The sequence below is a fragment of the Callorhinus ursinus genome, unplaced genomic scaffold (assembly GCF_003265705.2).
Source record: "Callorhinus ursinus isolate GAN/ISIS: 27379988/994484 unplaced genomic scaffold, GSC_fseal_2.0 scaffold54, whole genome shotgun sequence".
NCBI classification, from domain to species: domain Eukaryota; kingdom Metazoa; phylum Chordata; class Mammalia; order Carnivora; family Otariidae; genus Callorhinus; species Callorhinus ursinus.
Window position 1 is genome coordinate 12,563,165 of NW_027397116.1, and position 25,932 is coordinate 12,589,096.

Here is a 25,932-nt window from a genome sequence, read left to right on the forward strand (position 1 = left end):
TTCTGTTTTTGTTTGTTTTTATCTTTTTCTTTTTCTTTTTTTTTCTCTTTCTTTTTTCTTTCTTTCCCTTTCTTTTCCCCTGGTTTCAGGTCTTTTCTGATTTGTATAGAGTATATTTGCTGGGGGGTAGTTAACCTGTTAGCATTTTGTTCTCTAATTCATCTGTTCTCCTGTGGGCAAAATGACAGATGAAAAAAATCACCTCAGCAAAAAGAACAAGAGATAGTACCGTCTGCCAGGGACCTACTCAATATGGACATTAGCACAATGTCGGACCTAGAGTTCAGAATCATAACTTTAAAAATACTAGCTAGGCTTGAAAAAAGAGTGGAAGTTATTAGAGAAACCCTTTCTGGAGGAATAAAAGAAATAAAATCTAACCTAGTTGAAATCAAAAAGTCTAGTAATGAGACACAATCAAAAATGGGGGCACTAACTGCTAGGATAAATGAGGCAGAAGAGAGAATCAGTGATATAGAAGACCAAATGAAGGAAAATAAAGAGGCTGAGAAAAAGAGAGCTAAACAACTACAGGATCATAAGGGCAGAATTCGAGAGATAAGCGATACGATAAGACGAAACAACATTAGAATAATTGGGATCCCAGGAGAAGAAGAAAGAGAGAGAGGGGCAGAAGGTATATTGGAGCAAATTATTGCAGAGAACTTCCCTAATGTGGGGAAGGAAACAGGCATCAAAATCCAGGAGGCACAGAGAACCCCTCTCAAAATCAATAAAAATAGGCCAACACCCCGACATCTAATAGTAAAACTTAAGAGTCTCAGAGACAGAGAGAAAATCCTGAAATCAGCTCGGGAGAAGAGAGCTGTAACCTACAATGTTAGCAATATTAGATTGGCAACAGACCTATCCACAGGGATCTGGCAGGCCAGAAAGGACTGGCATGATATATTCAATCACTAAATGAGAAAAATATGCAGCCAAAAATACTATATCCAGCTAAGCTGTCACTGAAAATAGAAGGAGAGATAAAAAGCTTCCAAGACAAACAAAAACTAAAAGAATTTGCAAACATGAAACCAGCCCTCCAAGAAATATTGAAAGGGGTCCTCTAAGCAAAGAGAGAGCCTAAAAGCAGCATAGATCAGAAAGGAACACAGACAACATACAGTAACAGTCACCTTACAGGCAATACAATGGCACTAAATTCCTATCTTCAATAGTTACCCTGAATGTAAATGGGGCTACACGCCCCAATCAAAAGACACAGGCTATCAGATTGGATAAAAAAAAAAGACCCATCAATATGCTGTCTGCAAGAGACTTATTTGGACCCAAAGACACCCCAACATTGAAAGTGAGGGGGTGGAAAACAATTTACCATGCTAATGGACACCAAAAGAAACCTGGGGTGGCAATCCTTATATCAGACAAATTAGATTTTAAACCAAAGACTGTAATAAAAGATGAAGAAGGACACTATATCCTACATAAAGGGTCTATCCAACAAGCAGATCTAACAATTGTAAATATCTATGCCCCTAACATATGAGCAGCCAATTATATAAGGCAATTAATAACAAAAGCAAAGAAACACATTGACAACAATCCAATAATAGTGGGGGACATTAACAACCCCTCACTGAAATGGACAGATCATCTAAACAAAAGATCAAGAGGGAAATAAAGACTTTAAATGAAACACTGGACCAAATGGACTTCACAGACATATTCACAACATTCCATCCCAAAGCAACGGAATACACATTCTTCTCTAGTGCCCATGGAACATTCTCCAGGATAGATCACATCCTAGGTCACAAATCAGGTCTCAACTGGTACCAAAGATTGGGATTATTCCCTGCATATTTTCAGACCACAATGCTTTGAAACTAGAATTCAATCACAAGAGGAAAGTCGGAAAGAACTCAAATACATGGAGGTTAAAGAGCATCCTACTAAAGAATGAATGGGTCAACCAGGAAATAAAAGAAGAATTAAAATAATTCATGGAAACCAATGAAAATGAAAACACAACTCTTCAACATCTTTGGGATACAGCAAAGGCAGTCCTAAGAGGAAAGTATATAGCAATACAAGCCTTTCTTAAGAAACAAGAAAGATCTCAAATACACAACCTAACCCTACACCTAAAGGAACTAGAGAAAATTCAGCAAATAAAGCCTAAATCTAGCAGGAGAAGAGAAATAATAAAGATCAGAGCAGAAATCACTGATAGACACCAAAGAACAGTAGAACAGATCAACGAAACTAGGAGCTTGTTCTTTGAAAGAATTAACAAGATTGATAAACCCCTGGCCAGACTTATCAAAAAGAAAAGAGAAATGACCCAAATCAACAAAATCATGAACAAAAGAGGGGAGATCAGAACCAACACCAAAGAAATACAAACAATTATAAGAACATATTATGAGCTACTATATGCCAGCCAATTAGATAACCTGGAAGAAATGGATGCATTCCTAGAGATGTATCAACTACCAAAATTGAACTAGGAAGAAATAGAAAACCTGAACAGACCTATAACCACTAAGGAAATTGAAGCAGTCATCAAAAATCTCCCAACAAACAAGAGCCCAGGGCCAGATGGCTTCCCAGGGGAATTCTACCAAACATTTAAAGAAGAATTAATACCTATTCTCCTGAAACTGTTCCAAAAAATAGAAATGAAAGGAAAACTTCCAAACTCATTTTATGAGGCCACCATTACCTTGATCCCAAAACCAAACAAAGACCCCAACAAAAAGGAGAATTACAGACCAATATCCTTGCTGAACATGGATGGAAAAATTCTCATCAAAATACTAGCCAATAGGATCCAACAGTACATTACAAGGATTATTCACCATGACCAAGTGGGATTTATCCCTGGGCTGCAAGGTTGGTTCAACATCTGCAAATCAATCAACGTGATACAATACATTAACAAAAGAAAGAACAAGAATCATATGATCCTCTCAATAGATGCAGAAAAAGCATTTGACAAAGTACAGCATCCTTTCTTGATCAAAACTCTTCTGAGTGTAGGGATAGAGGGTACATACCTAATATCATAAAAGCCATCTATGAAAAACATACAGTGAATATCATTCTCAATGAGGAAAAGCTGAGAGCTTTCCCTCTAAGGTCAGGAACGCGGCAGGGATGTCCACTATCACCACTGTTATTCAACATAGTATTAGAAGTCCTAGCCACAGCAATCAGACAACAACAACAAAAAAATTTAAAGGCATCCAAATCGGCAAAGAGGAAGTCAAACACTCACTCTTTGCAGATGATATGATACTGTATGTGGAAAACCCGAAAGACTCCACTCCAAAGCTCCTAGAACTCATACACGAATTCAGTAAAGTAGCAGGATATAAAATCAATGCACAGAAATCAGTGGCATTCTTATACACCAACAACAAGACAGAAGAGAGACAAATCAAGGAGTCGATCCCTTTACAATTGCACCCAAAACCTTAAGATACCTAGGAATAAATTTAACCAAAAAGGCAAAGGATCTGTATTCAGAAAACTATAAAATACTCATGAAAGAAATTGAAGAAGACACAAAGAAATGGAAAAACGTTCCATGCTCATGGATTGGAAGAACAAACATTGTGAAGATGTCAATGCTAGCTAGAGCAATCTACACATTCAGAGCAATCCCAATCAAAATACCATCCACTTTTTTCAAAGAAATGGAACAAAGAATCCTAAAATTTGTATGGAACCAGAAGAGACCCCGAATAGCCAGAGGAATATTGAAAAAGAAAAGCAAAGCTGGTGGCATCACAATTCCGGACTTCCAGCTCTATTACAAAGCTGTCATCATCAAGACAGTATGGTACTGGCACAAAACAGACACATAGTTCCATGGAACAGAATCGAGAGCCCAGAAATGGACCCTCAACGTTATGGTCAACTAATCTTTGACAAAGTAGGAAAGAATGTCCAATGGAAAAAGAAAGTCTCTTCAAGAAATGGTGTTGGGAAAATTGGACAGCCACATGCAGAAGAATGAAACTGGACCATTTCCTTACACCACACACAAAAATAGACTCAAAATGTTTGAAAGACCTCAATGTGAGACAGGAGTCCATCAAAATCCTAAAGGAGAACACAGGTAGCAATCTCTTCGACCTCAGCCACAGCAACTTCTTCCTAGAAACATCGCCAAAGGCAAGGGAAGCAAGGGCAAAAATGAACTATTGGGACTTCATCAAGATAAAAAGCTTTTGCACAGCAAAAAAACAGTCCCCAAAACCAAAAGACAACTGACAGAATGGGAGAAAATATTTGCAAATGACATATCAGATAAAGGGCTAGTATCCAAAATCTATAAAGAACTTATCAAACTCAACACCCAAAGAACAAATAATCCAATCAAGAAATGGGCAGCAGACATGAACAGACATTTTTCCAAAGAAGACTTCCAAATGGCCAACAGACACATGAAAAATTGCTCAACGCGCTTGGCATCAGGGAAATCCAAATCAAAACCTCAATGAGCTACCACCTCACACCAGTCAGAATGGCTAAAATTAACAAGTAAGGAAACGACAGATGTTGACGGGGATGCGGAGAAAGGGGAACCCTCCTACACTCTTGGTGGGAATGCAAGCTGGTGCAGCCCCTCTGGAAAACAATATGGAGGTTCCTCAAACAGTTGAAAATAGAGCTACCATATGATCCAGCAATTACACTACTGGGTATTTACCACAAAGATATAAATGTAAGGATCCAAAGGCGTACGTGCACCCCAATGTTTATAGCAGCAATGTCCACAATAGCCAAACTGTGGAAAGAGCCAAAATGTCCATCGACAGATGGGTGGATAAAGAAGAAGTGTTATATATACACAATGGAATATTATGCAGCCATCAAAAGAATGAGATCTTGCCATTTGCAAGGACGTGAATAGAACTGGAGGGTGTTATGCTGAGTGAAATAAGTCAATCAGAGAAAGACATGTATCATATGACCTCACTGATATGAGGCATTCTTAAACTCAGGAAACAAACTGAGGTGTGCTGGAGTGGTGGGGGTGGGAGGGATGGGGTGGCTGGGTGATAGACATTGGGGAGGGTATGTACTATGGTGACGGCTGTGAATTGTGCAAAACTTTTTAATCACAGATCTGTACTTCTGAAACAAATAATGCAATATATGTTAAGGAAAAAAAAGAAGAATATAACAGGAGGGGAAGAATGAAGGGGAATAAATTGGAGGGGGAGATGGACCATGAGAGACGATGGACTCTGAAAAGCAAACTGAGGGTTCTAGAGGGGAGGGGGGTGGGGGGATGAGTTAGCCTGGTGATGGGTATTAAGGAGGGCACATTCTGCGTGGAGCACTGGGTGTTATGCTCAAACAATGAATCATGGAACACTACATCAAAAACTAATGATGCAATTTATGGTGATTAACATAACAATAAAAAATAAAATAAATAATTGGAATAAAAAAATAGTATTGAAGCGGAAGGAAAAATAGAAACCAAGATAGAGATAAATGTAAAGATGCATTCCAGAATTTTCTCTAAGTTTGTCTTTTGTGTGGTAACTCAATGGCCACAAAGGTTGAGATTACAAAGCATAGTCAAATACCACAAAGAACGAGAGAATTTGAGAAATTAGTGGAGCAAGGGTTTCTACAGAAATACAATCAATCATTGAAAAATTTTAGTGCAAAGTAATTTTAAAATCAACATTATGATATCCCATATTTCATTGCCTTCTTACTTCATTCTTTCTTATTTCTGAATCTGGTATTCAAATACCACTCATCATTTTCAGTATGGCTCTTTGAAAATATTATCATCTTGTTTTGAGAAGTTAGGCTCTAAGATTAAATGCATTGATTTCTAGCCACAGGGAGTGAAAGTACTGCAGGAGGAAGATATGTAATCTGCCTCTAGAAGTGTATGATACAAATGAGATGAGATAAATATACACTGTATACAATGTACTAAATAGATGTAAAATATACACATAATTTCTGAAGGCACATGTTATAATATACTGTGGCTATTTAGTGAAAAAGTGCAATTTATGCTAATTGTATAAGGGAAGGAAAAACAATTGCATTAGAAATAATTTATAATTTTCATTGCCTTGGTTTTAATTAAAAAGGTAAATTAAGGTATTTATAATTTATATCCTCCATACCGTGTATAACATATAATGCATATTTAGCAACAAATTGTTCTCATGATCTTAAAATATTTTTTGTTTAATTAAAAACCATACTATCACCAAACAAGTAGAAAACGTAATGTTATTGAACCATTTATTTTTTTCAAAATTATACTCTACCCTACATGTATAGAATAATAATGTATGCTAAGGTATGAAGATTAAAACAGGTAATGTATACAAACACTCTTCTAAAAATGCTTTACCAAGCAAAGAATGTGTTTTATCTTAACAAATTAAGGTAATGCTGTGACCTAGACATGAAAAATTTAAAGGTTGGCAATAAGAACAAAGATATACAATGTTTGAAAAGTGGTTAGTGTCTCTTTTGAATATCCACATCAACATTCATCTTAAGGGAACATAAACATGTGTCGAGATTGTTTCTGTTCTTCTGGCATTATTTTTCCAAAAATAATAATTAGCAAGCATTATACTATATTTCCCCTAATAACCCATTTATTTATTGTCTTAACAAAGACAGTTTTAGAATAAAAGAAGCTTTGGGCACTTCTATTATTATAACAAATGTCTCATGAGATGTGATGATGTGTGGGTTACAATATTCTGACAGTGATTTCTAATGCATTACAGTAGGACATAGACCCTTGAGAATCACATGAAATTATCTTCCATCTAGATTACATTTTCTCACTGTCCCAATGTGCTTGATATGAACTGACACAGCCATAAATATGTTTATATAAATGGCACACTGTCAGAGTTAGAGAAATATATAGCACTGAGTGAAAAATAATTTCAGATACTTTTCAAGTGCTTTTTGCTGTTGTAACAGTAATTCCTGCAAATCACATAGTAGACTATGTAAAATAACAATACTACCTACAGATTTAGTGAACTGTGTTTTCTTCCAGGAAGGTTGAAAATTTGTGTTCAGATAGTACCTAAGTGTATTATGCAGGATAATTTAACTTTCTGGTGGTTTATAGATCCCCAGTTCCCTACACTCTCTCTTGAGAAAGAAAACCAAGTGCTCTTGTCCTTCTAATAAATTACGAATGACCAGTGATCATGTATATCTAATTAATGAGAGAAATAGATTCACAATATTCTAAATGTATACACAGAAGAAATACATACATTAGTTGTGTTGTGAATTGAGAAAATATGTATTTCAACACTAGATTATCAACAATAGAGAAATTAAATTTAACAAATGCTTAGAACAGTGCCTCTTAATAAGTACAATACAAGTTGTTATTTGATAGATTTAATAACATGAAATTTGTAAATATCTTCAGAATTATGACATTGCCTGCACAAAGCCTTACATGAAATTTATTTCATATTTGGAATATGATTTTCCCTTTGTCCTTTTACTTTGTCTAAATAATTACTGATGTTAGATATGATTGAGCCCTATGATTGAGTTGGTTCATTAAATGTATTATTCAGGTTTCTCAAATGGTAGGGTGGTATTCAGAGGACTTTGCTATGTTGCATGAGTATTCAAATGCTGAAATATTTTAGTATCATAATCCAAATTGTAGCACTTGTGATGGATTTTATATCCAACATTTTTTTTCAATTTTTTATGTCATACTCCTATTAGGCTCATTCTATTTGTCCACAATTTTAGGCTTGTCATTATTTAAAACCGGATTAAAGCATCAACTCTCTCATAAAGTATTCTTCAAATTCTATACTAACTTTCTTCTTCTTTAAACTCTGTGCCAAATGTAAAGGCAGTAGGGACATTTTGAAAAACTTGTACCTATCTTTACTGAATCTTTTATTTCCACCTTGCTCAACAAATCCGAAGTCTGTTAAGAAACTTTGCAAGTGGACTCTAGATTTTATATGAAAATTCAAAGGTCCAACAATGTTGAAGGAAGTCTAGAAGAAAGAAGAATAAAGAATAAAGTTGGACATAATCTATTGAATCTTGAGATGTACTATATATGCAGTAAAACCGGTTGGCCCTTTGCCCTCATGTCTTAGGAGATGACCTCCAAGCCTTCCTGATAAAGTTGTCTTTGTTTACCTGGAGATATTGTCTGTTAGCCTATGCTAGAAGTGGTCAGCCATGTCTACGTGATCAACCCCCGACACTAGTGTATGGGATTTCCTTGTTGGCAATAATCCATGAGAATTGCCAGACATCATTGCAGAGAGAAATACCAGCTCTTCACACCACTCCTCTAGAAGATGACAACTGGAAGACTGGCATCTCTTGCACCTGTCCAATATGCCTTTCCTTTTGTTAATTTTAATCTGTATCCTTTCACCATAATGAACAGAAACCATGAGTGTAACAACTTTTTCTGGGTTCTATGAGACTTTTTATTGGTTTGTGACTCTGAGGATGATCTCGGAGGCCTCCCAACTATATTATAAGACTACAGTAATTGTCAATTTGGTGTGAAATACAGAAAAATAGGTCATTGGAACAGAAGTTACTGTGTGGTCCAATAAGGTAGCCACCAGTTACATATAGCTGTTTAAATTTAACCTTTAATGACTTGAAATAAAATAAAACATTCAGTTCCTCAATATATACGTATATACATGTCAAATGCTTCATAACATATGGTTAGTGGTTATGGTAGTGGACTGCACATATATAAAACATTTCTAGCACCATAAAAAATTCTGTTGAATAAGAAGAGTGAAGGTTCCAATAAAAGGTCCAGTTAGATAGATAGATAACTGTTTCAGGCAAATTATGCATTAGAATTTGGAGGTAAACTTATAAAACTTATAGAAAATTACATATGAAACTATCTTCATGTCCCTTGGGTAGAGAACAATTTCTTAACACAAAATAAAAATACTAATTATTAATGGAAGCTATTGGACTACATTAAATAAAAATGAGTTCATCAAATAACACCATTAATAATGTAAAAAGGAAAGTTAGAGAGTGGGAGAAGAAATTTGTAGTTCATATAATTAACAAAGGGCTTGGATCTAGAACATAAAAATAAATTCTACAAAAAAAAAAAAAGACAAATAGACCCATAAAAAAATGGATGACACTTTATCAGGCATTTCACAAAAGATGATATCTAAAGAGCCAATTCACACACAAAAATGTAATAAACTTCAGTAGTCATCAAGTAAATGGTCTATTAAAAATACAATGAGAGGAAGCAGCGTTGCATCACTTCCTGCCTCCCTTTAGCTGCCATCTTGCGTCCCCGCGTGTGTGCACCTAATCTCAGCTGGTTCGCGCCCGAGACCCCCTGAGCGCCAACCCTATTCCCCCGCACGGTCCCATTTCCGCTCCAACAAGATGAAAGAAACTATCATGAACCAGGAGAAACTCACCAAGCTGCAAGCACAAGTGCGCATTGGTGGGAAAGGAACTGCTCGCCGAAAGAAGAAGGTGGTTCATAGAACGGCTACAGCAGATGATAAAAATCTTCAGTTCTCCTTAAAGAAGTTAGGGGTAAACAATATCTCTGGTATTGAAGAAGTGAATATGTTCACAAACCAAGGAACAGTGATCCATTTTAACAACCCCAAAGTTCAGGCATCACTGGCAGCGAACACTTTCACCATTACAGGCCATGCTGAGACAAAGCAGCTGACAGAAATGCTACCCAGTATCTTAAACCAACTTGGTGCAGACAGTCTGACTAGTTTAAGAAGACTGGCTGAAGCTCTGCCCAAACAATCTGTGGATGGAAAAGCACCACTTGCTACCAGAGAGGAGGAGGATGATGAAGTTCCGGATCTTGTGGAGAATTTTGATGAAGCTTCCAAGAATGAAGCAAACTGAATTGAGTCAACTTCTGAAGAACATAAAACTTGAAGAAGTTACTGGGAGCTGCTATTTTATATTATGACTGCTTTTTAAAATTTTGTTCATGGATCTCATAAAATCTAGATCGCTAATATTTTTAAGCCCAAGCCCCTTGGACACTGCAGCTCTTTTCAGTTTTTGCTTATACACAATTCATTCTTTGCAGCTATTTAAGCTGAAGAAGCCTGGGAATAAAGTTTGAAACAAGGTTAATAAAGTTCTTTGCCTAGGAAAAAAAAAATACAATGAGATACTACGATATGCCACTAGAAAAGCTAATTAAGAAAAACTGAGAATATCAAGTGTTGGTGCGAAAATGAAACCATGAAAATTCTCACAGTGTGCAGAGGAGATTGTAAATTTTTTAAATTATATTTAGAAACTCTTTGATACAAATTTTCATGTTAAACAAATATACACATTATGACCTAGCCATTCCTCATTTGGAAATATATAGAACTGACACTCTCATGTGCATCAAAAGGAATGCGTTAACTGTGGTAAGTATGATAATAAGTATACATGACTAATGCATGCAACAATGTGGATGACTATTACTGTAGTACAAACTTAATATAGAGATGATATATCAAAGAATGTATTATATAATTTGTATATAAGGTTCAATAAAAAAGAAAATTAATTCAAATTGTTAGAAGTCAGGATGGCAGTTTTCTTTGAGTGAGAGGAGAGTATGGATTTTGGGAGGATGACACCAAGGCCCTCTGCCTTACTGGTACTGCAATATTTCTTGATGTGTGGGGCAGTTACAAAATATGTTTACATTGTGATAATTCTTCAAGTGGTACACAGGATCAAATGTACTATTGCGATGTACACTATAATTTAATAAAAGGATTTTAAAATCTTATAGCTAAAGTAAAAAGGAGTGTAACACCTGTTTAATAATAATTGCATACATTCTGGAGAGATGCTTGTCCAGTTTTTACATGCTAAAATGAGGGGAAACAAAATGATTCTGGATAATTTTAGTAAATAAAACTAGTAAAATTACTAGTAATAACTATTTACATATTTTTCAGAGGGGGAAGGGTGAAGGGAAGAGGGAGAGCGAGAATCTTAAGCAGGCTCTGCTGCAAGGAGCTCGATCTCACAGCCCTGAGATCATGACCTGAGACGAAATCCAGATTCGGATGCCCAACTGACTGAACCACCCAGGCACCCCTTAATTATTTACATATTTAAGACAGCTTAATAAATTACTCAGTCAGTTAAATTAAATTTAAGCTGCTTATGTAATTTATAGATTCATTAATCCATCCAGTTATTTGTTGAACAACTACTAAATGCTAATTACTGAACTATACCCTAGCTGCAATCATGAATTAGATTGACACTTTGCATATTTTAATGGATTTAAAAATATAGAGGAGAGAGAGGAGATAGAAAAAAAATGTTAACTCCTTTGAGTCCTTAATAAAGATCTTTATAATTCCCCCATGTGCTTATTAACCAATATATCATTAATGCACTTACCACTCTTTTAAATAAGAAATACATTCAAGAGCGATCATTTGACCTGGTAAAGATATTTTAAATTTGTTATTTCAGAAGCGTCAATTTCAGTTTGAGCAGTGCAGTTTTCTGTTGCATAATGAAGATAGTACATGGCCTAAAATATAAGTCCAGCATGTGCTCACTGTGTGAGTCACTGAATTGATTGCCAAGAACAAAACATTCTGTGATCCTCAGTGTCTTAGAATTTACAAACTAGTAGTTTATACACACGCGACAAGAAATAATAAACATAAAACTGCAAGAGTGGTGTTATGGAATGTAAGTCTGTTGTGAAAGCATATAACAAGAATGCACACTAATATTAATACTCATGCTAATACTAATTGTTAAAAGATTAAACTTGCCTGAATTTCTCAACGTTCTTGTGAAAAGCCCTCGCTTCCCAAGAAGCTTTTCACATACCATAAAATGTGTAGGTATTTGTCTAGTTAATTGTTCTAATCGAAAATGTAGTAAAATTTCTCTTTCTTCCTAGAGAGGCCAGAACAGTTATCGCCCTGAACTAAGTCTGTTAAGTATCTTCCTAAGTATTTACATATCAATGAGTAATGAGCTCAGACACTTGGAGAAAACTCTGCGTCTTAAAAGCTGAGACAAAGAGAACCATCAAACACCTGCAGAGATTGTATTCTCATCTCAAATGGCTAGAGGCGAGGGAAGACCTTTTCAGTAGAGAGGGGAACAGCTACCCTCTTCAACCTTGTGAGTAGAGGAAAATAAGTTTTCCTCATGCCTCAACTGTGAGATCTCTAGTCACTCATGTGGGAAAATTCCCATCATTGGCTCACAGGACTTCACCTCAGAAGTAAGGACTAGGGCAATGGGGGGTACAGACTTATTATTTACTCTAAAGAAATAATAAATCTGCCTGATCCAGTGCAACTTGTGTGTGAATTCAACATAATAACTGTGAATATATAAAATCCAGCACTCAGGGGTGCCTGGGTGGCTCAGTCGTTAAGCATCTGCCATTGGCTCAGGTCATGATCCCAGCGTCCTGGGATGGAGCCCTGCATGAGGCTTCCTGGGAGGGAAGCCTCCTGCTCCCTCTCCTGCTCTCCCTGCTTGTGTTCGTTCCTGCTCCCCCTGTCTCTCTCTGTCAGATAAATAAAGTCTTAAAAATAAATAAATAAAATAAAATTCAGCACTAATAATAAAACTTTGTGAATACTTTATATGTGCCAGACACCATTACAAGTTCTCTACACAAACTAAATCATTAAATATCTACAACAATAATTTAAAGTAGTTGCCATTATTATCTGCCAACTTACATATGGGAAAAATAGAGGTGGAGAGAAGTGTCTTGCCTAACTAAAGCCACTGTCTCTAAGTTGTCATTTAAAAAAAACAAACAAAAAAAAGGAAGATTCTGATTCCAGAGTCCATGCTGTTAAAAATCCATGGTATAGATAAAGGATACTCCCCTGAGGAAGTTTCATTTGATTTAAGATCCTTCTACTTGGAGGATTTAGACAGGTGTAAGTGGTAGAGGTGCTGGTCCCAGTGAAGAGAACATCATATGCAAGGGCACTGAGGCCAGGAGAGTTTGGTATATTTAAAAAATAAAGAAAATGCTGAGAACTGAGGAAGGAAACTACTAATTATTATAGATCTATGACAAAGTTAGCATTGCATTTCTTGTTTTCCAGCCCCTTATTAATAAGGATCGTATACAAACATTTTAGCTATAACACTATATAGGTATTCCTGAATAATCTCATATTTTGCTTAAATTGCACACTAAAATAGCAAGGCTTATAAAAATAAAAAGAAAAAAAAGAGGTAAGTTTAGAAAAAGACCACTGAAAATTCATGCAGTTTTGTAACTGGAGAGCCCTTGAAGAGAGACAGAGACAGAGACAGAGAGAGAAACAGGGAGACAGAAAGAAGCCAAACAAATACAGAAGGGCAGGTAGTTAGTTCTCCGTGGGCATTCATAGGCAGCATCACATCCTTACTGGCCTTCAAACTTGAATTCCTCTTTCTCCATCGAATATGGATCCTTGAGGGGATTCACTTCCAACACTATAGGACACCAGATATACACTACACTTTCATTTTTCCCCCCATGGAGGAAATATTTTCACATTTTCCTCATCTGTGCTCTCTACTTCCCAAAATAATTTCACATAATAGCCTCAAAGAATATCTTGAAGCAACAAACTAGCTACTACTCCCACTAAACAAAGGCCCGTCTGTGGGATTTTAACTTATTCTTAAGGTTTTTATGTTACGTATTTGCCTTTTCTCTGTGAAAAAGGTTGTCAACTACAGCTTTAAAACAGTAAAGTAACTGAAAAAAAAAACATATAAAACAACTTGACTTCTGAGTGATAGTAATATTATTTTTTATTTGCTGAACATGTGTGAGATGATTTGCATTATATATATTTATATATTATATAAATATATAATATATTTCTGGCCGAATAGGCTGGACTCAGAATAAGTATTAAATGTTTGACTTTGTCATTTATGAATTAATTTATGTATTAAGAAAAGACAACCTTTTAAATTTTTATGACTGGCAGTGTATTTTCCAGATAAAATTTATATCATTACTTTGCAATGGATCTTTCCTCAACCAGATGGGAGCTGCTATAAACAATTTCAAGTCTTTGTCTTTATTCTTCACTCTGCAATTTACTTCTCCTTGTGTACAGAGATAAATTAAGTTTTCACAGCCTCTATTTGTTCATTTGTGAATTGAGGAGGTTAGAATTGAAAGGTATCTTCTATGTCTTGACCAATTCTGGCCAAAGCTTAGGAGAGAATAAAGGTACATTTAATTCTTTGAACTCACATTCTTCAGGAAAAAACTGTCTAAATTATATATGTATAATATAGACACATAATCTGAAAAATAAAATGGTGTGTTCTCCTTCTGACTAATTTGCTTTAAACATTGTAAATATCTCTTATTTCAATTAGCTTCTAATCCATATTCTTTACCATGACCTTCTTACTTTCGTAGACAGAATTGTTTTTAAACTGTCACTTATTAGATGAACCGCAAGAAACTAAAAAATGTAAAAAAAAAAAAAATTCCTGAACTTTCTGGGATATTCCTGTTTTAATGATATCTCAGTTCACATGCTTACTCCTAAATTAAAAATGTAAAATATTCAGGAATATTCTGATCTTTTCTTGATTAAAATGTTGACATATTCTTAATCTACAGCCCTTCTCATAATGCTGGGATTTCTCAAAGCACCAGTAATGACATTGTATATCAGAGAGAATAAAAAATGCAATAGTGTTGCAAACATCTACAATATTACATGCATAAGATGCATGCTCTGAAAAAGCATGCAGACTTTTTAATGTCCTTTTCAATTAAATTGCACATCATTTGATATATTCACTAAAAGTCATTTAATTATAAATAGTGAAAAGCAAAGAAATATTCATTGTCAATATTTCATGATATACTAGTTTTCAGTTGATAAAACATTTAAATATTTTGGTTTGACCAAAAATGTATAATATATAGAATAAATGAATTGTGTAGAATTTCTATTAACATAAGAAAAGAAAATTAGCCATATTCCATGTAATTTGAAGGTGCCTACTATATTATGTTCATGGTTACACAAATGATTTAAATCCAATGTTAACATTCCATTGAGACCATAGCTTTTTTACATATTCAAATATTTCTCCAAAATTTTTTATTTAGTTTAATGAAATTTTGTAAAGAAGCATTTCCTACATACTTCTTAGAGGAAGAAAGTACTGTGAGTGAGTAAATTATGCTGCAAATGTCATTGATACTGGAAAAATAATCATACATAGGAAGGTGGACAGAGTCATTGTTACTTTTTTTGTTTTGCTATTTTTTTATATAATAATTTATTATTCATGTATCCAACAGTACTTACCTCAGGTATCAAGTTCAGCAAACCTCCCCCTTGGGTTTAGAAGTCCCTATTGTGAGTTATCATAATGCTGTGCATATCTCTCAGTCTGTGTTCTTTACTGTGATTAGGAATTATTTGTCTTTCCCTTTAGAATCTTTTTTTTTTTTTAAGATTTTATTTATTTATTTGACAGAGAGAGACACAGAGAGAGAGGGAACACAAACAGGGGGAGTGGGAGAGGGAGAAGCAGGCTTCCTGCCGAGCAGGGAGCCCGATGTGGGGCTTGATCCCAAGACCCTGGGACCATGACATGAGCCGAAGGCAGATGCTTAACAACTGAGCCACCCAGGCACCTTTCCCTTTAGAATCTTACCTCTTAGTAAAGAAGATGCCTAAATTTTCTGATCATTGCTAGTATTGTAATCCTCTGTGCCTCTCAAAAAGTTCTCTTTCTCTCCCTTTCTTTTTCTTAGGATAGCATAGATATGGATATGTATAGTTGTATGGAGATAGTTTATTATAGTGGAAAAGAGTGTTGGCCCTGGGATCTTATCTGTAGGTTTCAAATGCTGGCTCCAATACAATTGTTCAGTGTGATCCTTGTCAGGTACTTAAGTTTCTTATGAACTGAATTTTCTCATTTGTAAACTAGGCATAATAATAGTATGGGCCTCATTTTGTCTTTGTAAAGATTAAATAAGATGCTAATAATGTAAATAGTTATATTTCCTGATATATAATAAGTATTTAGCAAATGTTTCTGCATCCTAGTATTCATATTAGTATTATTTATGGCCTTGTCTTTGTTTTAGGTTTCTATTCTTGTCTTAAGGCTATGAGAGTTCACAATTTTACATTGCTGATATGTTAATGACTCACAAATTAAGGTCTTCTTGCTCTCCACAACGCTTCTCCAAATTCCTATTTGACATTCCCAATTAATATAGTTTATTCAGGGATCTAGCTTATTCCCCTCTGCTCTCCAAATAAATCCATTCTTAATCCTGGCTTGCCCAACATGAAATGGCTGCACCATCTATGTAGAAGTTCAAATAAATACCCAAGTTTGTCTTATCCACACCTACCATATCTAATTAATTAAAGAACATTGGCTTTCTTCTTCAAAATATAGCTCATATTCATTTATGTGTCTCCCTATTCTGCTTTGTTACCTCTCCGGTACAAGTCACCATTTTCTTTTGCCTGGATTACCATGCTGATTTGCCAGTTCCTGGAACAGACCAAGCCTTTCCTCTAGCTATTCTCTGTCTTGTTCACTCTTCCCTCTGATTTATATATGTTCCCAGAACATACTAAATGCTCAATAAATAGCCACTCAATAAATATTTATTACTAGCCTAACAGAAAAAAAGATAAAAAAAGAAAATTTTATTAAAAATATAATAGATATTGGGGAGCCAATAGAGATTGATTCAGTTGGTTAAGTGTTCAACTCTTGATTTCAGCTTCATGATCTCAGGATCATGAAATTGAGCCCTGAATAGGGCTCCACGTTGGGTGTAGATCTTGCTTAAGATTCTTTCTCACCCTCTGCCCACCCCCACTCTCAAAAAAATTATAGATAGATAATAGAGATTGAGGCAGTAAATATTTTATATAAGTGAGATTATAACTCAGGAAGAAAATATAAACTTTATATCCAAAAAAACCCCAAAACATATCAAACGAGTTTTAAAAATCAGGAATTCAATTGGTACTGTAGATTTTTACATACACATACTTCTCCCAGTCTTTGAAAGTGAAATAGATATTAAGGAGACACTAATTTTTCTAAAAAATCTAATTAAGAAAGAAATAGAAATACCAAGAGAATGTGCACACACTTTTTAAAAGCAATAGAGATTACTCCATCTCATTTTGAAGCATCCATAAAACTTGATTAAATTTTATCAAGTATTTCATTAAATTATCTGTAAGTTAACTCTAAATGGCAAAAATCATTCAGGTTATTTTCTGTTCACAAGATAATATAACTAGATTAAATTACAAAAGTTGAAAAAACATATTTAATAAATTTAGTATTTCTAATTAAATTAGATTTATTTCATGAAACAGAAGTTTCTTGACAAAAATCCATTATTGTCACATCAAATTGGTAAGAAAAATCACATGATAATTCTAATAGAAGATCAAAGAATTTTGATCCCATTTCTGATTTTAGTTATCTTCTAAAAATAAAAGTTTACCTTCCTACTTTAAGTAATCTGCTACAATAAAATATATTTAGAACAACTTATACTTAAAAATTATCATTCTATATTATCCTTCTTATTATTTACTATTATAATGAATAGTATGAGATTATTGATATGATAAAAAAATAAAACTGGGGGTATCATACCTATGTTCATGGAGAAAGAGATTAAAAGGATAAATTATTAAAATTGACAGCTTCTCCTTCAATATAAACAATATGAGCTGGAGGAATTACTTGCCCTTCTCCTTTCAGTTTCTATTACATTAATCAAAGACATATACAAATAAGGGTGAACCTGTATCTGCACCAGAAACTAGGATTGCACACACACACAGAGACAAGGTATGAGTTCAACAACAATATCTAAAACAAAAAAACTAGTGGTTCCAACTCCAGGTGATGAACAGTGCCATCTGGAGAGTTTCCTAAAAATACAGTAGAACTATGACATATTTTATTTTGTCTATTTTACTTTATTTGTGTACTTCTCCTTTATTTCGATTATCAGACAACTTTGGGAATGGTTAGTGTAAAAGAAACCTGATTGAGGGAAAGATCAATTCTATTGCAATTAGGAATCTAAAAAAAAAAAAAGTCAACAAAGTACTTTTTGTTTTACAAAAACAAAAAGTTTTGATTTACAAAGTAAATCCCAATGAAATTTTCTAGCCCTCATAACATGGAGTGATATGGGATATAGAATAATAAGTTTATGGTGCAACTGTTGGCAGGAAGGCAAAACTTATTCTATGGGCACTTGCATCAGGAGAACCTGGAACTAATGCCACCATGGCATTTATCTCCTGTGACATGTTTTTTTACCTCCTCATATTTAATGTGGCCAAATATTGCTTGTCCCAGCTGATTCATAGATGACAGTCTCATCTGAGAATGGCAGCACCGTCACTAGGATCACATTACTAGATTACCACAACAAATACAAAAATGAAGTGTTGACAAAGAGGCAAATTTGCTATTTCTTCATTACTCATTCATTCTCTGCACAAGCATGTGGATCCTTAATCTTTCATTATTAAATACAATAGAATTAAGTTTCTCCATCTCCTTTCAACTCCCTTCAAAGATTTTGAGATAAGAACTGACAAGGCACTTGGATGGCTCAGTCAGTTGGGCATCTGCCTTTAGCTCAGGTCATGATTCCAGGGTGGTGGGATCAAGGCCCACATCGGGGTCCCCACTCTCTCTCTGCCCCTCACCCCTTGTGCATTCTCTCTCTCTCAAATAAATAAATAAAATCTTAAAAAAAAGAACTGACAAAATTGAGCCCCCCTGAGTAAATACAGGAAAAACCAAATTCTTCACTCATTCTAATTTGCTCTTCTCAAAATTATGATTATATAAAGTGATTAAGTAGTTTAAAAGAAAGCCATCAATTTAAGAAATTAAAATAAGCTCCTTCAGATTAGCAGTTACCGAGAGAAAGAGAAAAGTTAGTATCTAGAATTCCTTTTCTCATTAAGATGTGGGAGAACATAAAATCCACAAAATCTGAGATCAGTAGATTAGTTTGAAATTGATCCCATAATTGCCACATTTGAAATGTGACACAAGTACTAAATAGCAAGTTAAATAATACAGAATACTAAATTAGAGACTATGACAGGACATTTGAAGAGTTTGTAGAGAACTCTGAAATAATATAAATGTTATAGAAGAAAAAATAAGCGATAAATTGAAGGAGGAGCACTTCATCCATCAATTCACCATATATGAAGAAAAAGATCACAAGAGTAAAAAGTGTAAAAGACATCCAGAATAAAACTTCACTAGCACTTCCACTTTGGATTGAAGTGTGCTGGAAATACTGGAAGAACTTAAGAAAATCACCAGCAAAACACCTTTCACATTTGAACTTTTGGTAGATTTGGAGGATAGGTGTGGAAGTTTTAGTTTATGTTAGGAATAACTCCAGATTCATTTAAGGAAAGCAGATAGAAGATAAGCAATATTTAAAATTTTAACTATGTGTGGAGATGGATGTTAACTAGATTTATTTTAGTGACCATTTCACAATATGTACAAATACAAATCATTACATTGTACACCTGAAAATAATACAATGTTATTTGTCAATTATATCTCAATTAAAAAAATCAAGTAAAAAATTTTAAGCAAGTTTTCTGAGCAAAAACATTGTTTTTTTTCTTTAAAATATTACATCATTAAAATTTTAGCAGGTATTTATTTAATGCTTACCACACACCTGTAAATGTATGAATCCTTTAGGTTACAGTAGTAAACAAGATATGACCTTTGCTTTTTAGTCAAAAGAAAGCTCACAGTTTTGTTAAGGGTACAAACTGGTAAATAAACTGCTCTGCCAATTAACAGCTGTGTAACCATGAGCAACTTGCTTAACTTCTCTGTGCCATTTCCTCACTTATAAAAAGGGATGATTTAGCTTCTACTTGGGATGGTTTGACTATTGTCAATGTGGTTTCATTAACACATCTTTCCAAGGTCTCCTCTGCATATCCCTAACCTCCTTGTCCCATATGTCTCCTGTTAGAGTTTGCCAATGATAGATATTTGTGAGCCTTGGAAGACAGAAGAGCAGAAGCCATTATTCTCTGGAGGCTGTCACAGCCAAACAAATGAACAAATGGGAGATTCCATTGCTGCATCGTTTCAAAGAGCACTGGGGTTCTAGCTGCTTGGCTTTTGCACACTCAGGCAGTTAGTGAGAGTTTCAAGTAGACTGTTGAGCACTGTAGCAGTTTCCAAGATAGTTCTTGGGAGCTTCTGGCTGAGATCTCTGGAAGCTTTCCTGAAATTTCTTACTGGGTTCCTTACCCTTCAGAGTCAGCCATCATGACCTTTCTTCTTGTTCTTCTAACATTCTTAACAACCTTTAATTCTTATATTAACTCTTTCATACCTGAAAAACTTAATATGGCTTCTGTTTGCTCTTGGATTTTAGATGGCTATAGTTTTGGTAACAGGAATGAGGTTGATTTTGCACCTCTGAAACACATGTGTGTTGTTACCAAAACATCTGTGATATATAAAATTTTTCTGCTTATCAGTCTAATCAGCATGATTGTAGACCAGCCTGCCAATAGCTACACACCAGATGTTGGGGACTATGGAGATTTATTCTAGTAAAGAGACCATATTTTGAACAGTAACTGTGATTGACAACAACATGGGGTGGTTCATGACAACTCATTAATATTCTCCAAGATCTCTTAGTTTCTTCACTGTCCAAATAAGCAAGCTCAACAGGGATGTGATGGGATTCCTCACTACTCCATGTTTAACAGTTTTTATTGTGGCATTAATCTTGCTAATTTTTCCTGAAATATCATATGGTTTTGTTTTAATATTTTGAAGAGTCAGATAAGTGTAGTGGCTTCACTTGGCCCTTCTTGCTGTAAGAGCCCCCAGTCCACTTCCTAGGGATCAACACGAGTGTTCTGCCAATCCTTATTTCATCTACAGCTTCAAAAACAGGAGAAAAAACACAAATCAGGTTTGTGGATCCAATGGGCCCATTTTGACATAGATTTGAGCCAAAACTAGATCATGACACTTAGATACATTTACATGGTAAGGAAATCATACAAATGAAATACTTTAAAACTATGAATCACAATATATTTTGGGTCTCCTGGAGATAATATCTGCTCACAGCCAGTGTACAGTAATTCCTTAAAATTCTGTGGATGGTTATCAGTAGATACTTTTGGAAATGGAGAGAAAGATTTTCAGTATAGTTTTTTGTTTGTTTTTGTTTTTGTTTTTCTTTTTGCATTTGAAAACAGTTTGATTAAAATATCAAAAACATATACATACTACTTTTCCTTATAACTAACATGTGTTCAATATATTTTAAACTTGGCAATAAAAAATAAAACATATATATATGTTTATATATATATATATATATATGAACTAGATGAGAAGTCATGGGATTAATATTCACAGATTAAGAGTATGTAAGGTAGTTTACCTATCCAAAAGCCCAAAACATACTATTATAACTGACTCAAAAATAAAACTCCAAATTAAAAAACAAAGTAAAAATTAAAAACTAAACTTAGAGATATCATTTAGCTTGTTTTCAGAAAAAGTTTGGTAAAACCCAGGTAAGCTGATCAAGGAAAAAGTACCAAAAGTGAGAAGACATAAATTACCAATAGCAGGAGGAAATGGGGAACACATAATGCTAGACCATATGTGGCTTATCCATGAAATTTAAAGTTGGGCTAACATTTGAAAATTATTCTCATAAATGAAGAGACAAAAAGGAGAAAACTAACATGATTTTTTTCAAACACTTTTTAAAGCTACTGTTATGAAAAAAAATTATCAACCCATCAGAAGTAGAAAAGAGTGTCTTTAGTTGTAGAACATCTACAAAAACCTGTAGTGAGCATTAATACTTCATGATGAAATGCTTTCTTGCTCAGGAAGAAAGCTAGCATGTCTTCTTTCTGTTTCTATTTAACATTGTGCGGGGTGTCTTAATCAATGCAGTAAGGTAAGAAAAACAAAAAGTAACCATAAAATTTGGGAAGAAAGAAGTAATTTATTAAGAGATAAAAAGGTTGTTTTAGTGAAAATCTAGTGGAATCTACAAAAAGAATACTAGAACTAAATATTTTCAGCAAACTCATAAGACAAAAGGCCAATATAAAATATCAATTGTATTTATAAACTACAAAACATTGCTTATATTAATATGAGAATATGTTATTTTAGCAAATACAGATTATTTTATTATAAAATGCATCTTTGGAGTTCTCCTTTGACTGAAATCTAACTTATCTGCTATTAGTTTAAACACTCTAGAGCGTAAAAATATGAACTATTTTGTATTCATATATTAGGAGCTTAGAAATATGAACTATTTTATATTCATATATTAGGAGTAGTATCATTTTCAAGATGTCAAGTCTCCCCAACTCATCTATAAATTCAGCAGAATTCCAATAATCCCAAAAGCTTTTTTGTAAGAATAGGTCAAATATGTTGATAGGCGTGCACTCGCAGTGGATTTGGCATTGCAAGAGACCCAGCATCAACAGTGGCCTAAAGTGAATGAGTTTGAAATGACCTAATATCCGTAATGGAAGAAATATGAAGTCTTAAGGAAGTGGAAATGTTGGGATGAAAAAAATATTATCTGAAACCTTCAGAATGCTGCAATGCTGCCCCAGGAATATATCATAAAGGCAGACTTAGAACATGTACTAAGAAATTTTTTTATGTGTGGGAAGAAGCATCCTTGAATAGAGACTGTTCTCTGTAGTGATTGTTCTCTGTATTTAAGAGATTATGCTACAATGTTTTAAGGGGTGCTGTAACGGATTTGCATTTCCTGATATCAATAGAAATAATGAGATCTTACAGTTGTAAATGGTAGGTAGTGATGCCTAACAGCCAGTGACAAAGTAGTTACAGCCAGCCACATCAGGCTATGGGCCGAAAGGTAATCGAGAGTATTTTGAGACCTGCAGGGATTTGTGGTAATGGTTAAATGGTTATTGGATTTGTAGCAATGGAATAGCTTGCTGTATTATGGTGCAAATTTTTTTTGCCTAGTGGGAAGAAAATTAACTTGTATCATCAGTTGGGCATTCATGCTCTCTTATCCAGTCCCCATACTTGGGTAAGTTTACTCAAGGATATCTTCCATTGAAGGGAGGCAAGAAATGTTTAAGGAAGGATCCTGCGGTGCTGCAAGTTATACACCATGACTCATCCGCAAAGCTTTCTTCAGAGAAAACTGCTGCCACTTACTGAGGCCTTGCACATTGTGAGAAATGAATTGCCCATCCCTTCTGTGAATTATAAGGTGCTGGCTCTTAAGAGACACATATCTCTGAAGACCAGAAACCTCACTTTCTACCAGTCAGTATGGGGCTTAAAAGATGCCTCTTGGCAAAATCCATCTCACTGTGGGTTTAGAGAGACTGTAGACCATGCTGCAGTTATTTCTCTTTGCTCGGAACAAATAGTGAGAGTAGATAACTTTGGTAACTGACCCAATCCTTGTCTTACTAACTCTACTTATCGAATCAAGAAACAGTTAAGGAGGAATTCCTGAATAACCATTCCCTCACACACATGCTCCCTAACCACCCGATGAATAAACTGAAAGCAATGCTCCATCCTTGGGGTGTCATGCAGTGATTAGAATCATCCGGGAATGCTTGAAAGATGCAAGGACAGTGATTATGACATAGATGTTATATAAATGAGCCTAAGATGACCTCTGTATCTTGGCCTCTAAGTTATCTACTTCTTTATATAGGCTGATACTTGTTATCTCAAAAGTCCACTGGTGCAAAACTCAAATTTTGATGCATCTGATTGTTTTAAACATAGCTCAAATAAGCAGATTTTTGGGCATCTAGAGCTTGCCTGCTTTGCATACCCTGTAGAGCTCCCACACATTTGTTAGCCATAGGTTAGATAAAACACAAAACTATAAAGATCCCAAGCCACTGCTGCCCTTCGGAGCTCTCTGTCCAAAAGAGTCTCCACTGAGCTGCTGAGAGACATCCCCTAAATATATAAGTCCCATCTTTGATTCCCCTTTCTCCTGGACTTTGCTTACTCTTCTTCCCTTCTGAGTAGTAAGACTTGAACTTTGGCCCCTATATTGTCTCATATGATGAGGGACTTTACTTACATATAGCTGTCCTTATATAAGCATGGGTTTTTATTTCCCATTCTCCCCTATGCATATTAGACTGCTTTATGTCAGAACATTCCTCAAATAAAGTTGTGTGCCATACTCTCACCTTATGATCATATCCTGTTGCTTAACTCCCCAAATTCCTTGAACTCCTTATGGTAGCCACATTCAAGTTTTCTATTTGTCCATCACAAAAGCCACATGTTCCTTGAAGAATGCTAATTATAACAAAACTAATCAGGTAATAATGCCAGTTACAACTGTATATCTGGATGTAGTATCTTTACTGGAGCAAATAAAGTCTCTGTAACTGGTGTGCAGACATTGATCGAGCACTTGATTTTAATTAAATTCCTACCAACCAAAAACGTGGGAGCAATTAGCCTTCATGTGGCAGGATGGCCACTTGCATTGTCTTTCATCTTGATCTATCAAATCCCTTGCCTTTGCTATAGTCAGGGATGACATTGATTTTCTTACCATCAGGCAGACCGTGAATGTGGTGCTGCTGAGCGGGATGTAGAAAGCAGCCTCGATACCCTCTTGACTTCTATGCATGGTGGAGAATAGAAAGTAAACTCCACCCATGTGTAAGAACCTCATACAGCAATGAGGTTTTTAGGTTTCCCTTTAAGAAAAAACAAAGTTGCTGTATCTTTTGATGCCCCAAACAGAGAAAGGATATAATATTTGATGGGATTTTTTTTGTTTTGTTTTGTTTTAAGATTTTATTTATTTGAGAGCGAGAGAGTGAGTGAGAGAGAGAGAGCAAAACAGCAGGGGCAGAGGACGAGGGAGCAGGGAGCCCGACACGGGCTTGATCCCGGTACTCTGGGATCATGATCTGAACTGAAAGCAGACGCTTAGCCACCTGGGCACCCCGATGGGATAGTTTTTTAATTTAAAAGGCAAAAGAGAACATATATGAGAATGCTGTTCTAACCCATCTTCTATGTAAACTCAAGAGTATTTGGTGACAAGTCTAGACAACCACACTTTTTCCCCTAGCCCGCCAAAGATACTGACATCTGTGATGCATTGTGGAACCTCAGACAATGGGGACATCTAGCTCAAACCATCAAAGTTTTCATGTAATACAAACCAACTGTTTTCCATTTGAAAAGCCGCTTCTGGTTTGCTGCTGTACTTCGATAAAGACCATAAACATGTCCAAGGGACACCAGTAACAATGCAACCTAAATTTCCCATCATAAAATGAGTTTATTCTAATCTACAGGATCATGAAATTGGTCATGCACAGCAGCAAGCTGTTGTAAAATTGAAATAGTCCATGCAACACCAGGCGCAAACTTCACAACTGCTGGCCTGGGCTCTCATGGTATCTGCTCCTGCTGTTCGCAAACCTTCCTTCAACCCACATACATATGGGAATTCAGTATGATCAGGTAATTGAGAAAAAATGAAAAAATAATAAGCCTGGTTTAGTGATGGATCTGGCACTAGTTGGAGTTGTCTGACTGGTGTAATATATACACAGTAAGAAGTGAGGAGTGTCCCTGAGAGATAATGGAGAAAGAAATGTCTTCCAGTGGGCAGAATTTCATGTAGGACCTTCTGTTGCTTACATTATTTGGGATGATAGCTAGCATTGAGTGTGAATCCACATTGATTCATTAGCAGTGGCTAAGAGTTTTTCAGAGGAATAGGAACTTAGGAGACTGGTGACAAGGTCGTCTTAGGGGAGACATGTG